We start from the raw sequence: 16,924 nt of genomic DNA on the forward strand, positions 1-16,924 counted from the left end.
TCTTAAGAAGACTTATAAGAAGATGTTCGTGAATGAGGCCCTACGTTTATATAATCATAGAACACAATATTCTGTGTGAAAGATCAGTCAAAATCATCTAAAATGGTCTGTACTGAAGGAATTGTCTTTTAAAAAATGGCTGGGATTGAATGAGTTAAGTATCCTCAGAAATCCCAGAAATCTACAATCAAAACATGTGAATTCAACTTCAAAAATGACGTGTTGTCTTTGAACGCAACCCCTCATGGCTCATAATAACACAGTTAGTGTGATTCAAATGTTGTGTTACTTTTAAAGAGACTTGTGTTAGGTTAATAGACTTTCAGACATGTGCCGCTATCTTGTAGCATGATTTACATTTTCAGTTCATTTGGAGCTGTTAATACATACATTACAAATATATAAAACTGTGTCCTGTCATTATCTTTTTTGTTCATAAAATACAGTAAAAAGGGCATATTTCGCATATAGTTGGTGATTAATCATGATTAATTAATTTTAAAACTGCGATTAATTTGATTAAAATGTTAAAATCATTTGACAGCCTTATTTATAACTACTATTGGTACCATATACGTGGTGGTGTATTTTCGTTTTTAAAAATTTAGATTTGGAGGGAGTTGTATGCAGTCCCTTTAACAGCTGTGGTTCCTGGTGTAGTTTTTATTAAAGTATCCTCAAGATGTCAGTAGCTGCATTTGAAGTAGCATGAGCGGTCAGCATTCAGCAGCTTTATATAGCTCTGTGTGCACTTTAAAATCAACAAACATTCAAATACAGTCATTCCTCGCCACTTTGCGCTTTGAATGTCAGGTTTCAGGTTTTGAATAACAGTTTTTCAAAAATGTCATAAATTTAAATTTCATACTGTTTTGTAGTTGAATATACCCTCTTAGTCCAAAAATATGCATACTGTATTTATGCCAATTTTATGTATTTCTTGCCTAAATTAAGCATTTTCAAGCATAAAAATGGCTAAATTAACTAAAATACAAATATTCATTCAAAAGACGCATTTAAAAAAACTTTTTGATCATATGTAGTATTCTAAACTGTCACTAGGTGTCTGTAATGTTGCTGTAATGTTGGGTGAGACACACAAGCACCAGACTTTAAAGATTCCGTATGCAAGTTGGCTTTTTTTTTTTTTTTTTTTTTTACCCCTGTCCTGTCCAGCCTTTAAGGCAGATAGAATTGTAGATCTAAATGCCCTCAAGTGCTCAACAGATTTACTCTGCCAAGGAGAAGTGTGATATACACTTCCCCTGTTATACAGAATTTATTTGACTTGGATGCTTGTTATTAAGCAAATTTGGTACGGCCGGACCAGAGCAGGAGGGGACAGAGAAGAAGAGAAAAGAAAACAGAGGGGGTTGTGCGGGGACAAGAAGGGGACAAAAAAAAAGACAGAGACAACAGACAACAGCAGCAACAACAACTGTGACAACAACAACAGAAACATACAGGACTACATCAGCAAATGTCCGCGATGACCACAAAGACCATGATGGAAAGAACAAAATAATATCAACAACCACAATGACAATACTGCATTGAAACAGTCACACATAATAGTAGTAATGAAATGATGAACTATGATAGTGATCACAATGACAATACTGGATTGAAACAGTCACACATAATAGTAGTAATGAAATGATGAACTATGATAGTGATCACAATGACAATACTGCATTGAAACAGTCACACATAATAGTAGTCATGAAATGATGAACAATGACAGTCAACAGAGTGACAATAACTGTAATGCATATCATTGTAAAAACTATAATCATACTGCTGAAATCACCGTCGCTGTAATAAAACCAACAACATAATAACACCCTGGTTAACTCAGTGAGTAATGTGGGGAAGTACGTATGTACTGTGAGTGTGCATCTGTACGTGTGTACAGGTATCTCTGTACAGTATGTGGGGAAGTCGTCATATATGTAAAGGCATAGGAATGTGTGAGCGTGTAATTGTTACTGAGAATGCATGAGAGGAAAGGGCCCCCCCTCCACCACCCAGAGATCCCTGCCCCAAATAGCCAGGCCCAGCCCCGACCGCCAGAAAGCCGCCAGGCCCACAGGGACAGGCAGCCCAAAGATCAGTGTCCCAAGAGCCAGCCCACAGAGCCCTCCCCCCCGGGAAGACCAGCAAGGGGCCGCAGAGAGGTAATCCCAACCAAAGGCAGGGCGCCGGCGGGCCGGAGGACAGCCAATCCACGAGACCAGTGAGAGATCACACCCCACAAAGGCAGAAGAACACCGGGGGCCACACACAGGCAGGTCCAGAGACACCCCCGCAACCGGAAAGAAGCCCGCCTACGCCGGAAGCGCCAAAAAGCCTCACTCCCAGACATCCCCCGTCGGCAACCCAGGGCGCAGCGGAGCCGGGGACCCCGGGTTCCCAGACACACAACCCAGAACCCGTGGCGGGGAGAACGTGGACCACCGGGGAGCAGGCAGACCCCAGGCCACCCCATCCCAACGGCAGGACGCTGCCAGCAAGGCAGACAGAGGAGGAAAGCGCGCAAATGAGCAAGCGGGCGGGCACACGGGCGAGCAGCTGGGCGAACCACCACACAGCGCCAGCTGACACCCGCGGGGCGGCAAACCTCGGAGAGGGAGTGTCGCACTCCAAGCCGCAGGGACGCCAAGCACCAGAGCCGAGAAGGCGAGGCCAGCGGCAGACTATCCGCCGGACCCCACCAGCCACCGGGAGCCAGACCGGACACATGCCACCAGAGCAGACGGCGCACCACCCGCGTGCCGGAGCCCCGCCCCCGACAAGCCCGCGGATAGACCGGGGGAGGCAAAGACACAGACAACGGCCCAGCAGAGCACAAAGACCAGCGGTGACGAATGCCCAAGCGCCCGGCAGAGCACCACCCGCCCACCAAGCCCGGCCCCAGGGCACACGCGCTCCCCCCCCCGCCCGTCACCCAGGCCCACAGTACCCGTGAGCAGGACCAAGCCCCAACCCACCAGAGAGTCCGGCGCCCCAGCAGCCACCACAGGCCCCCGCGGTGGCATGCAGGCCATTCGTAGCACCGGCACCACCCCCCTGGGACCGCCGAATCCGCCCCGAGAGCATAGAGGCGCCCGCGGCACGTGTTAGTCCAAGGAAGGCACCGCAAGCCGCCCTCCCGGCACAAGCCCCGGCATCAACAGGCCCCAACGCGCCACCCCAGGGAAGGGCAGGCGAACCAGACAAAAGCATCCCACAAGCCAGGCCACCCCGTGCGAGCCACCGCGCCGCGCCGGCCAGCGGACAGGTCCACGGCCACACCCCCGACCCTGGCAGACAGGCACTGCGGAACAGGCAGGAGGCACCCCCATCCAGCCCGCTCCACCCGTGTATGTGATAAGGTGTGATTGTGTCTATTATGCAATTAAAAATATTTAAAAAATTAAAAGAGGACAGCTCTGAAGAGCTGGACTCTGTGTCCCTGAGGGGTGTGTCTGTGTGCATGTATATGATAGGAGTGTATGTGGATGATAGCTAATGATGCAATTAAAATTGGGGGACAGCTGCTGTCCGGTGGGCCCCTCACCTGACCAGCCCCCCCAAACCCTAAGTGTCTACTGTGCGATTAAAATTGGGGGCGACAGGTCAGTGGCATGGCAGGGACAAAGGAGCCTCCGCATGGCAACTCCCCACCCCCCGAACACACCCGACCGTAGACCACCCCCCAAAGTCCCATATGTATGTGAGGTGGTGCAGCGGAAAAGGAAGGACGAGGGCACCACATGCCCATGCCCCAACACCGCCCAAACCGAGCAGGGGGGGACCAAGGACATATGACCGACTGGCCACCCACCACAGCCCAGGCTCGTGCGAACCACAGGCCGCAGGGCACACCACAGGCCCTACCCAGGATGCCCAGTCCGGCCCACCCAACCCCCCAGAGGTGATACCCCCAACGCCCCCGACACCGGAGCCCCACCGGAGGTAGCGTCCACAGCGCCACCCCCAAACCGCCAAACACCACGGACCAGCCACACGCCCCAAGGCAGACCCGACCGCCACTAGAACAGCGGGAACCGTGCCCACACGGCCCACGCACATCACCACGGCTGGCAAGGGAGCAGCACCACGGCGACTACAAGAGAACCGGACCCCACATAGAGCGGAGCACAGCCACACCCACAAAGCACGCAAGCCAGAGGCGCCAAGGAGGGACAGAGAAAGCTGCAAGTTGCCTTTTTATAAAAATCTGTTTTTATGCGTTGGGCTTCTTTTGCTTGAGTAGCTGGGGTGGAAAAGTCAGTCACATCCTCAAGTGGACTGCTTGTTTAGCATAAGTTGATAGGCTCCCATTGTGCTGGGAGGGTAAGGTGAAGAGCGGCTAGTGGTGGAGAGGAGACGTGAAAATGGAGGAGCATATGACCACGTGCACCATTGATAATAGTAGCGTGATATGCCTTTTGTGTACGTATAGTTTGTTTACCACCAAAGCAGCTCAAGTTTAGCTTACCACATCAATGCAAAGCACCCAGTTACGAGTGCCGCCACATCAAACATTAGCAATTTAGCGAGCCATAGCAAAGCTCTTCACCAAACTAAACTAGAAGAGTGTTCAACTTGCTCACAAGAATGTTCTTACTGTTTTTTGATTTGTTCACTTTTTGATTTGTTTCATATAAACCTGATGTTCGATTTTTTTGTAATTATTTGGAGATTGACAAAAGAAGTATTTAAGGCCTAGGCTACCAGCACTTGTTAGTTTGCTGACGAAGCTCTTCGGATGAGGAGCGAAACATCCGACACCTTCTTCACAGAAGTACAGATGACGTCTCAAGAAGCCTTTCCCTCGTTGGACAACTCCTGTACGACTGAGAGCCTACACAAACAAAGCCACAGTAGTAGTTCTTTACAACTCTCATCCGCAGTCCCACAGTGCCCTCTACTGGTCAACATTCAAAATGGCCGCCAACCTGTCTATAACGGCCACCTGCCTATAGCGGCCACTTTTGCCGTCTCCCTTTAGTGGCCGCTATAGACAGGGTTGACTGTATTAGTAACTTATCGCTTCAGACTGGAATATTTCCAAGCAAAATGAAAACAGCCAAGGTGATTCCAACTTTTAAAAAAGGAGACAAACATCAATTCACAAATGATCGACCAGTCTACTTAATTTACCTCAATTTTCAAAAATTGTGGAAAATCTATTTAATAATAGGTTGGACAAATTTATTAATAAGAATGAATTACTTGAAGGCAGCCAATATGGTTACAGAGCTAACATTTCAACTTCTACGGCACTGATTGAAATTACGGAGGAATTGGAAACTGCTATAGACAATAGAAGATGTACAGCTGCTGTATTTATGGATCTGACAAAAGCGTTCAATAAAATACAATTAATCACAATATTTTAATTTCAAAATAAGAAAGGTATGGACTTAGAGGATTAGTTTTAGTTAGTTATCTAGCAAATATATATATATATATATATATGCTGTATATATATATATATATATACTATATATATATATATATATATATATATATATATATATTACAGTATTACAGAAAATACCCTAACCAAAAACAGTGGATGAACTGTGATGTAAGGGCTAAGCTACGTGCTAGTTCGACTGCATTTGTCATGGGCACCGCTGATGACTACAAAAAGGCCAGATATGACCTGAGGAGGTCCATACGAGAGGCCAAAAGACAGTACAGACAGAAGCTGGAGGGCTACTATTCCTCCTCAGACCCTCGGCGCATGTGGGCGGGGCTCCAGCACATCACAGACTATCGACAGCAGAGTAGCGTAGCCACGTCCAGCCAAACCACACTTCCAGATGAGCTGAATGAGTTCTATGCCTGCTTTGACACCCAAACTCCTGATGAGCAGAGAGGGTGGCTGGACTTGGGGAGCACACAGGACTCACCTCTCATGGTGACATCAGCTGATGTGCGCAGGGTTCTAAACAAAACAAACCCACGAAAAGCAGCAGGCCCAGACAACATCTCAGGACGTGCACTTCGGGTTTGCTCATCAGAGCTAGCTGATGTGCTTGCTGACATATTTAACCTGTCGCTTGCACAAGCATCTGTACCGACCTGCTTTAAGTCCACCACCATAGTGCCCGTACCCAAGAAGAGCAACGTGACCTGCTTGAATGACTATCGCCCTATAGCACTCACTCCTATTGTTATGAAGTGCTTTGAAAGAATAGTCATGACCCACATCAAAAAGAGTATCCCGGCGGCAACTGTGGACCCTCTACAGTTGCATTTCGCCAGAACCGGTCCACGGATGATGCAGTCAACACTGCCATCCACACAGCCCTTTCTCACCTACAGGGCCAGGACACATATGTCAGAATTATGAAGAAGTCCCAAAGGAGACTGTACTTCCTGAGAAGACTGAGGAAATTTGGCATGCCCACCACAATCCTGAGTTGCTTCTACAGATGCACTATCGAAAGTGTCCTTACCGCCTCCATCACTGTTTGGTACGGTAACTGTACAACACGTGATAGGAAGGCACTCCAGCGGGTGATCAAGACCTCACAGAACATTGTTGGGGCAGCCCTCCCCTCACTGCAAGACATTTATAAAACTAGAGTCCTACGCAGAACACACAACCTCATCAAGGACAGCACACATCCACAACACTCATTATTCACACTCCTACCGTCAGGCAGACGCTACAGGAGTTTGAAGTCCAGGACCGCAAGGCTGGCAAACAGCTTTTACCCACAGGCCATCAGGCTTCTCAACGAAGCACTCGCACAGGCCGCACGCAACACACGCACACACTCATAGCACTTTATTTATTTATTTATTTGTATTATTTACTTGTATTAATGTCTCTTCTGTTGTTGTTGCTTAATTTATTGGTATTTATGTTTATGTGTTTATGTTTCTTATGTTCTTATTCTTTCTTGTGTTTTCTTTCTTTTCTTGGGAGAATGAACAGAATCAGATTTTCATTGCATAGTATAACTGCTGTTTTACCATGCACATGACAATAAAACTCTCTTGAATCTTGAATCTTGAATATATATATATATACATACATAAATAAATATATATATATATTTATAGTATATATATATATGTGTTGTTTTTTTTCTTTTTTTTTGTCTTCTTACTGTTATTTATGATGTACTATTATTCTGATTACCATAGGAAACATGACATAGAATGCAGGAAGTGAATAATATGTACTGTACAAGATGGGGGTAGGATTAAATAAGCTTTGTTTCTTCCTACTCCTTTTGGACATGTGGAACTGTGAAAGAATGATTCATGAGATGTATTCCATTGGAACCTTCATGTTCAAATAAACTAAACCAAACCAAACCAAACCAAACCAAACCAAACCAAATTAGGCTAACATTTTTTTGTGTTCTAATTGAGTTGGCATACATTGTGTTGGACACACCATGCAAAAATGTAAATTTCATGAGAATAGCAGTACGTAAATGTAACACCATGTTGAATACATTTCTAACTTTGTGGTTCTGACAGAACACCATGTTCTTCTGGCGTAAATGTAAACAGGACCGTCAAGGTTACATTTTTTCTCATCAGAGACTATAACTTTCTTCCACCTTTCAATGTCCCATGTTTGGTGCTCTTGTGCAAATTCCTAACGGACAATTTTGTGGCGTTAAGGAGACAAGGCCTTTGAAGATATTTCTTCTTCTTAAAAGCCTTCTCTCACAGATGCCGTCTGATGGTTACTGGACTGCACCAGTAACAACCTTCATTTGGGCCAAGGATGGTCCCGTGTCTTGACAGACAGCCAATGGGATCCTCAGTTTTTGACATTTATTTGAGTCTACCACTTCACTTTTTTGTTCCATAGCCGTCAGGATCTTTGAAGAGGTTTCAAATGACTGTCTTACTGCGTCCAACCTCAGCGGCAATGACGCGCTGTGAGAGGCCTCGCTTATGCAGCTCGACAATCCCACCACGTTCAAAGAGAGAAAGCTTTTTGGCCTTTGCCATCAAGACATCATAACAGTGTGTACACAGTCGTTCCTCGCAATATCACACTTCGATTATCACTCCCTATATTGTGTTTTTTTGTTGTTGTGGTTTTTCAGAAATTTTTCAGACTACAGAAAGCCATAAACACAGCAAAACACAACCACAGGAACAAACTTGAGAAGAAATTACATGACAACAACATCAAGGGGGTCTGGCGGGGCCTACAGGAAATCACGAACTAAATGAACACTAAAATCACATCCTGGACTGTGACCCCTCCCTACCAGAGCAGCTTCACGACTTTTTCTGCCGTTTTGATGACACCAGCGCCAAGACCAGTGTCCCCCCTCACCCATTAGGTGCGGGGCACACTCAACCTCCCCTATCCATCTCGGAACACGATGTGCGCAGACTGCTACAGCGTCAAAACACCAACAAGGCAGCTGGTCCTGATGGCGTGACACCAGCTCCACTCAGGAACTGTGCTAACGAACTTACTGCTATTCTCAGCTACATCTTCAACTGGTCTCTTCACAGTGCTACTGTGCCTGCATGTTTTAAATCAGCTATGATCATCCCAAGTGCCCAAAAAACACAACATCACCTGTCTCAACGACTATAGGCCTGTTGCTCTCACCTCCGTTGTCATGAAAGTATTTGAACGCCTAGTCTGCAGGTTCCTGTCACACATCACATTAGACCCTCACCAATTTGCCTACAGAGCAAACAGGGGAGTTGGTGACGCTGTTTCACTCTGTACTCACTTCATTCTGCAACACCTTGACTGTAAGTCCACCTATGCCCGTGTCCTATTCATTGATTTTAGCTCAGCCTTTAAAACCATCCTGCCTATCAGACTGTATAATACTCTCCTGTCCAAGGGTGTCAACCCCCCACTCTCTAACTGGCTGCTCAACTTCCTGTCTAACAGAACACAGTGTGTTAAAATCCAAAACAATATTTCATCAACCAAGGTCCTGAACACCGGCGCACCACAAGGTTGTGTGTTATCACCCCTATTATTTCCCTGTACACCAACAACTGCATATCCAATTCTCCATCTGTCAAACTCGTAAAATTCGCAGACGACACCACAGTTATAGGCCTCATACGCGATGAGGATGAAACATCATATCGCGACGAGGTCAAACACCTAGTACAGTGGTGTGCAGTCAGCAATCTTACACTCAACGTATCAAAAACCAAAGAACTCATAGTGGACTTCATGAAAAAGGCAGGCCAGCACATTCCCATCTGCATTAATGATCAGGTAGTGGAGCGAGTTGACTCACACTACACTACAACACCAGAATTGCCAGGAAAACCAAGAACATCACCTCCGACCCCACTCACCCAGCACACCATCTATTCACACTCCTACCATCAGGTAGAAGGTACCGGAGCATCACATGCAAAACCACACGTTCTAGGGACAGCACCTACCCACAAGCCATCCACCACTTGAATATGCGCTAACACTTACGGGACTCCACTACTGACCTACTACCTCTTCTGCTTATTTTGCACGCTGTTACTCCAGCAGCCCTGTACAACCATGCACTTTTATCAATGCACTTTTTCAATGTTCGTACGCTGTCATTCCTGTCTTCTACGTGCTGTTTTTGATCCCTCCTTAGTTTTGTTTCTCGAGTTGTATTGTCGTGATTGTATTGTCAAACTGTGAGCACACCAAATACATTTCTAGCAACTGTATACCTATACTGTTGATATGGCTAATAAACTTGAAACCTGAAACTTGAAATTAATTAATGAATTAATGATCGCTGTTTCATGGTAGACTATGGTCTATTATTAGTCAAAACATATGTGCATGGCTCAGATCAAGGGTACCCAAGTGTTACATTTTGGGTAAAATTTCAAACTCGTGGATAGACCTTGGTAATGTTATAAACACCAACTTCAAACATTGCAAAACACACACCCAACATACCAGAGCTCAAGACCTCTCCCATTTCCCATAGCAACCCTCCGAAGTTCACTCTTTCTTAAATGTGATGCACACAACTCGGTGTCGACTTTATGCTGTTATCTCTGCATAGATTTCACTTTTGTTAGAAAAGTAACTTATATTTGAGAGAGTATCATAAAGTAAATAAAAACAAGTGACAAATCTAGATCTTGAGTTAAAGCTCTGAAAATATGGCAAAGAAAAATTGACCTTCAGTCCTTACCATGCCATTGTTGTATCACTGCAAAGACTACAAATCCCATCAGCCGTTCTTAAGACTGTAATGACATAAACTTTGACCTATCAACTCCAAAATAATCATTGCAGCACTGTGGCAACATGAGCCAGGATTCAGTGAAATGCACTGAGTGAGTGGTTCTTGAATTATCATGGTAAAGACCTAAAATTATAAGGCGATCTTTGACCTCCCATGAGGGACACGCCGATCGCTTCCGGGTTAAATACGGAGCAATTTATCAACGAACACGCTAGAATTTATTTGGTTCGGATAAATGTCAACGACATATAATACGACGGATAAAAGTAAGTAAATCCGACTAGTAATGATTAATAATTTTGACCACTTTGCGTGTTTTTTTCGCCGCTTTGTGCACAGGACACGAACGCCGACCTATGAGAGGTAAAAACAATGGCTGTCAAAACATAGTTACACTGCTCGATAAACACAAAATTTGCAACTCACCCGACGAAAAAAATAATTTCAAAGTGCATAAAGACCTTGTCCAATATATATAAAAATGAAAAAATCTTACCTTAGACTTGACAATGGTTGTTAAACCGCCGATTGCTCGTCGAATTGAATGATGCTGCTTGATGCTGCCGAGGTCGTGACTGAACGTACATTACACTAACACAAAATGGCGGACACGGTGAAAAATTCCCCTGCTGAATGTGTATTTGGCGAATAACCGGCGGAAGGACAAAAGTTTTGTTTGGCCCAAGAAGGCATTTTTTATTTTCTAATTCAATATTTACTAGCAATACGCAATTTACGCTGTGAGCTCGAAGTGTATGTACATTACTGGCCTGACACGAAATTTAGGTGTGTTAGACTTTTGTTGAAATAATCTTATTTTACTCTTTTATACACAAAAAATCACTGTAGTCGGAGAGTTGAGTAATTATTCCATGAATATATACCATTGTAATCATCATGGGGTTTGTTTTTCCATGGAATTATGTTCTTCAAAATTTTCATCGGCAGCCAGACACAAAGGTTATGTACGTTTCACTAATGATCACACGACAGTTTGTTTTTTTTTACACTGAGAATATTTGAATAAAACACATTAGAAACCAATTTCAGACATCATTCTTTAATTCTAAGTAGAAATCATGACAAAATTATCAGAGAAAATATTGTTAATTTCACAACAAAAGTAGACATGCTTTACATGTAACATTTCAATGTCCAAATATAGACACTTTTTTACAACATAGCCGTGCTAGCGCAAAATGAAAACATGAACAGGCTTAATTTATGGTTTGGTAAGCTTCCTCACTCTATAAACGTCAGAGTGATAGGGATAGTACACATTGTTAGAACAACAATTTCAAATACTACTCAAGTGAAGTTGAAGACAGCACAGGGTACCCTTGATCTGAGCCGTGCACATATGAAATACAAGTGATTTGTGGTTGTCTGGTCACTAGACGGCAGTAATGACACAAAACACTGAGATATTACCTTACCATGAAATCAGCCATGGCATGTCCGACATGATAGCATGAAGAAAACGTTCTCCTCCCGTTCCGTGTGGAAGTGGTATATTTTTGGCTTCATAAGTTTATAAGAAACAAATTTGAGGCTAACTAGTTAGCTCGCTAGCTGGCTAGCAAGTGGCTGTCTCAAGTACCTGTAGCATAAGGGTTGCGCAATATGTGTTGTTATGAGTGATAGGAGTATAAAGGTGTATAGGTGTGTTATTTCATGTCTGCTAGGCTCTAATAATGTTCATGTATTTAGAAAGTCATAAACAGGTTTTCTGTGCTCTAACTACGAAAATATTACATTTATTAGGGCCCGAGCACCAGCGATAGCAGTACGGAGGACCTTTTAAAACTGCTATGTTTATTATTATAGGTCTGACATTTTTTGTTATCAATGGTTTTGTGATGCTAATCTATTACTCTTTTGAACGCATTACTTTAGTGACCCCAGCAACTAAGCGGAACTACAAAATCAGACCACAACTACGCTCACCGAACAAAGTGGGAGATAAGTCAGTGTTGATGCACTACACTGCTGATGGGGATGTCATACAACTTCATGTAAAAAAATCTGAACCATCCCTCTAAGATCCAACAGTGCAAAATGTAAATTCTTGCAATTTTGGTTTGGTTTGGTTTGGTTTAGTTTATTTGAACATGAAGGTTACAATGGAATACATCTCGTGAATCATTCTTTGACAGTTCCACATGTCCAAAAGGAGTAGGAAGAAGCAAAGCTTATTTAATCCTACCCCCCATCCATTCTACATCTAGTACAGTACATGTAGTTCACTTCCTGGATTCCATGTCATATTTTCAGTGATAGTCAGGATAACACATAATAGATAACGGTGAGATAACCCTCCCCCCAAAAAAAGAGAGAACATTCATAATAATGATAATAATGATGACAATACTAAATAAATAAATAAATAAGAACAAAGCCTTTTTTTTTTTCCTTTCTTTTTTTTTTCCTTTCCTTCTTTTTTTTTTTTTTTTAAACACAACAAAGAAAATTATAAAAAAAAATAAATAAATAAAAATAAATAAATAAAAAATAAAATTTAATTAAGTAAAAAAAATAAATAAAAATAAATAAATAAAAAATAAAATTTAATTAAATAAAAAAAAATAAAAAATAAATAAATAAATAAAAAATAAAATAAAACAGAACAATCAGGACTCTTCTGCCTTGTATTTAGCAAACATCAACTGCTTGTATTGTTTTTTGAATTTGCTCATCTCTGTACATTGTTTGAGTTCTTTACTCAATCCGTTCCATAATTTAATTCCACACACGGAAATGCTGTGGGTTTTCAGCGTTGTTCTCGCATATAAATATTTTAGGTTTAATTTTCCTCCAAGATCATATTTCTCCTCTCTGATTGAGAAATACTTTATTAGATTTTTGGGTAACGAGTTATTATTAACTTTATACATTATTCTAGCGGTTTGAAAGTGTACTAAATCTGCGAATTTTAATATCTGTGATTTTAAAAATAAAGGGTTTGTATGTTCTCTATACTTGGCATTATGAATTATCCTCACAGATCTTTTTTGCAGTACAGTGAGTGAGTGAAGATTGCTTTTGTAATTATTTCCCCATATCTCCACACAATACGTTAGATATGGTAATACTAAAACTGGTTTCTCAACTGGTCTTAAAATTTTGACTAGGAGTGCTTAACTTTTCCCAGTGCTGTGTCGTTAGTGTGTGTAAAAGCTCATTTTAACAATAGCAAAGGACCAAACTACCAGCCTGGACTGCGTGTGAGAACCTGCTGCAGAAAAGAAAAGACAAGGTGTGTCTGAGACTAAATATGACACCACATTCAAGATTCAAGATTCAAGAGAGTTTTATTGTCATGTGCATAGTAAAACAGCAGTTATACCATGCAATGAAAATCTGATTCTGTTCATTCTCCCAAGAAAAGAAAGAAAACAAATGAAAGAATAAGAACATAAGAAACATAAACACATAAACATAAATACCAATAAATTAAGCAACAACAACAGAAGAGACATTAATACAAGTAAATAATACAAATAAATAAATAAATAAAGTGCTATGAGTGTGTGCGTGTGTTGCGTGCGGCGTGTGCGAGTGCTTCGTTGAGGAGCCTGATGGCCTGTGGGTAAAAGCTGTTTGCCAGCCTTGTGGTCCTGGACTTCAAACTCCTGTAGCGTCTGCCTGACGGTAGGAGTGTGAATAATGAGTGTTGTGGATGTGTGCTGTCCTTGATGAGGTTGTGTGTTCTTCGTAGGATTCTAGTTTTATAAATGTCTTGCAGTGAGGGGAGGGCTGCCCCAACAATGTTCTGTGAGGTCTTGATCACCCGCTGGAGTGAGTGCCTTCCTATCACGTGTTGTACAGTTACCGTACCAAACAGTGATGGAGGCGGTAAGGACACTTTCCATAGTGCATCTGTAGAAGCAACTCAGGATTGTGGTGCACATGCCAAATTTCCTCAGTCTTCTCAGGAAGTACAGTCTCCTTTGGGACTTCTTCAGAATTTGTTCACACACATCACATCACACACATCACACATCATGCCTGTCCCGAGTGTGTCTGGCTCATGAGTTGAGTAACTTCTTTCTGCATTTTTACCAAAACAAAGCAAGGGCGTGGCAGGAGGTTAAGTTTTTCCATGCATTGCTTAAAATCTGTTTAGCTGCAGGGAGTATCAGGGAAGAAACTAGGACTGTTTCGTCGTGTGTAGTTCAATTGTTGATGAATAGTGTTCTGAAGCAATTGAGGTAAAATGGGAGTGCACTGCTTGGTTGCAACCTGCAAAGACGCTGTTGACGTCAGCTAGGGGTTACATGTATGCAGACCTCCACTATGGCACCACACCTCCAGGAAGCATTATTCTGATCAGTGCAACACTGCTACTGAAAGCATGACCTGAGCTCATACAGCTACAAATGCTCTCAGTCATGATAACTCCCAAGAAGTTAGTCTGGCTTGGCCAGGTCAACTTTAAGGGCATTCTGGAACCTTCAGCACCACGTATTTATTGACCAGGGTGTATCGTTATTATGATCCCTGAATGTATGTAGATTTCTGAAGTGTATACAGTACATCCTCAGGAAGTTATTGCACATGTACATTGGTTGATATTTGTGAAGAAATGAGCTGAATGGGGCTACACTGAAATGTTACACAACAGCCAGCTCAGTTCTGGCTTGTGATTGCTTAACCACAGGCCACAATTATTTCTCAGGCGGTGTGGCGTCTCAGTAGAGGGTGTGTCTACATGTGTAACATAAAAAGGTTTCACTGCTGTCCTCCCTTGACATTTGTACTCTCCAGCGATATTTGAACATTACATAAATTCACACTACTTTGGTAAGTGGAGATTTATTTCAAAATGCATTGAAAGTATAGCATTTTCTAGCATGCCTAGTTCTTGTGCTATGTGTGTTGTTTGCTAGGATTAAATCAAGATAGTTTGTTTCATTTTAACACTGAAGGAAAACAGATAAACAATGCTGTAAGCACTATCTTCTACTTACAGTCAACATGTCGGAGCAGCCGAAGGCCATATGTGGAATGCTACTGCTCCAGCAAGCCTTTTACGAGCATGCAAAGAAAAGGGGAGACCGAACTGTTTTGACCAATGCAGAATTTGCTGAGATGCTCCGCAAAGAATACTGCATTGATGTAGGAAAAAAAGTCACAAAGTGGTGAATCCATTTTTGGCATTTGACTTACTGTTTTTCTTTGTGTAGCTCAAGGACAGTCCGCAGAAGACTGACTTCTTCAACAAGCTGGATTTCGACGGGGATGGATATATCGACTTTCAGGAGTTTTGTGTTCATATGGCAACCTTTATGATGTTCTTGGAGAAATAAAGCACAGTACAAGAGAAAAACTGTCATATGGAAGATCTTTGACTCGTGTATTTGCAGTACGTTCTTTAAAAAAGCAAAGCAAAGCGCTCCTGTCTTATAGTGTAGAACATTGTTGAAAGTAAGATGGTATCGTTTACAAAAAAAAAAGGTTCAGGCGTGGCCCCTCTTGTCTGGCTCCAAGCTCCTGTAGCAGTCTGGCAGGACATGTCTTGGCATGTTGGCGTGCTTGTATTTATTTATTCAGTTACAGCATTTTAAAATAACTTATTTACCTATTTATACTATTAAATAAACACACATGCACACAGTATATAATAGTACATCAGAATATACAGTATGTCAGTATGCATATATATACAGTATATACATATATCCATCCATCCATTTTCTCTACCGCATGGGATAAAAATATATACAGTGTGTTAACTGAATTATAACTGAATTTTCCTTAAAAGCACTATTTTTTAACATGTGCACATCCTGTTTGAGCCTCGGCCCTTCAGACTCAGCTCAAAGCTCCCTCACCTTTTTTCTCTCTCGTGCAGTGTGACTCTCCGCATACACGAGCCTAGGTCCCCCTCTCTTGCTCATCCAATCAACAGTCAGAATGCAGTCTACTGCGTTCACAGACTTGTGGCGCGTCGGGTATTTCACATTCTTTTCAAAAATGGACATTTCCCTTACTTCGGTGTTGAAAAAAAATCACTGTGAAGAGAGCCGCATCAAGGAGGCTGAAGAGCCGCTCCGGAGCCGAGGGTTGCCAACCCCTGATCTAGAGGATTCAGCTAGAGTTTTTTTTTTCTAAACAGAGAAATAGCATCCATCTAAACCTATCTTGCTAGAAAATGCTTTTGTCTCTATTTTTTCATTGGTGTACAAAACTTATAATAATTTGTGGAACCAAGAAAAGCTTATAATTTATCCACTTGCACCATGGATACGATATAACACAAAAAAGATTGATTATGTTGTAATTTCTCCAATCTTAAAGTTTTTTGGGACTGGGGGTGGTGACGTATGTTGCACATGCGCAGTAGAAATCTGGGTGCCTGATGTTTACGCTCTGTATCTGCTGTAAAATAGATTGAAGGATGATGTAGATTCCACATGCGTAGTAGTACAAATCGCCTTGCCCAACGTGTGACTGCTGACAAATGGGCCGACCGGATGTAGACGCGTTCTGTACATGCGTAGAACCGATTGTGTTTCCGGTACGGATTGCATAATGACAGGAGACACTGCCAACACTTCCTGAATGCCTTCTTCTACTGAGTTGAACAGACAGCCTGTTTATTAGTTTGAGCTCTGCTACCACCTAGCTTAGAGACCTGTGTATTATTCAAGCATGCAGGCAGCCAATGCATTAACACACTGAGTTTTGTGGAGGCGCTCAAAGGATCAAAGAAGTCT

At 42.6% G+C, this 16,924-nt stretch overlaps 1 long non-coding RNA gene across 1 annotated transcript; it reads left to right on the forward strand.

The window, feature by feature from the left end:
* The first annotated feature begins 14,872 nt into the window (after positions 1-14,872).
* LOC129185593 (uncharacterized) lies at positions 14,873-15,537 on the forward strand. The gene is made up of 3 exons (XR_008572098.1): positions 14,873-15,008; positions 15,178-15,323; positions 15,392-15,537. It is a non-coding gene; the product is annotated as an uncharacterized LOC129185593 (long non-coding RNA).
* Positions 15,538-16,924: the final 1,387 nt, after the last annotated feature.

The sequence above is a fragment of the Dunckerocampus dactyliophorus genome, chromosome 7 (assembly GCF_027744805.1).
Source record: "Dunckerocampus dactyliophorus isolate RoL2022-P2 chromosome 7, RoL_Ddac_1.1, whole genome shotgun sequence".
Taxonomy (NCBI): Eukaryota; Metazoa; Chordata; class Actinopteri; order Syngnathiformes; family Syngnathidae; genus Dunckerocampus; species Dunckerocampus dactyliophorus.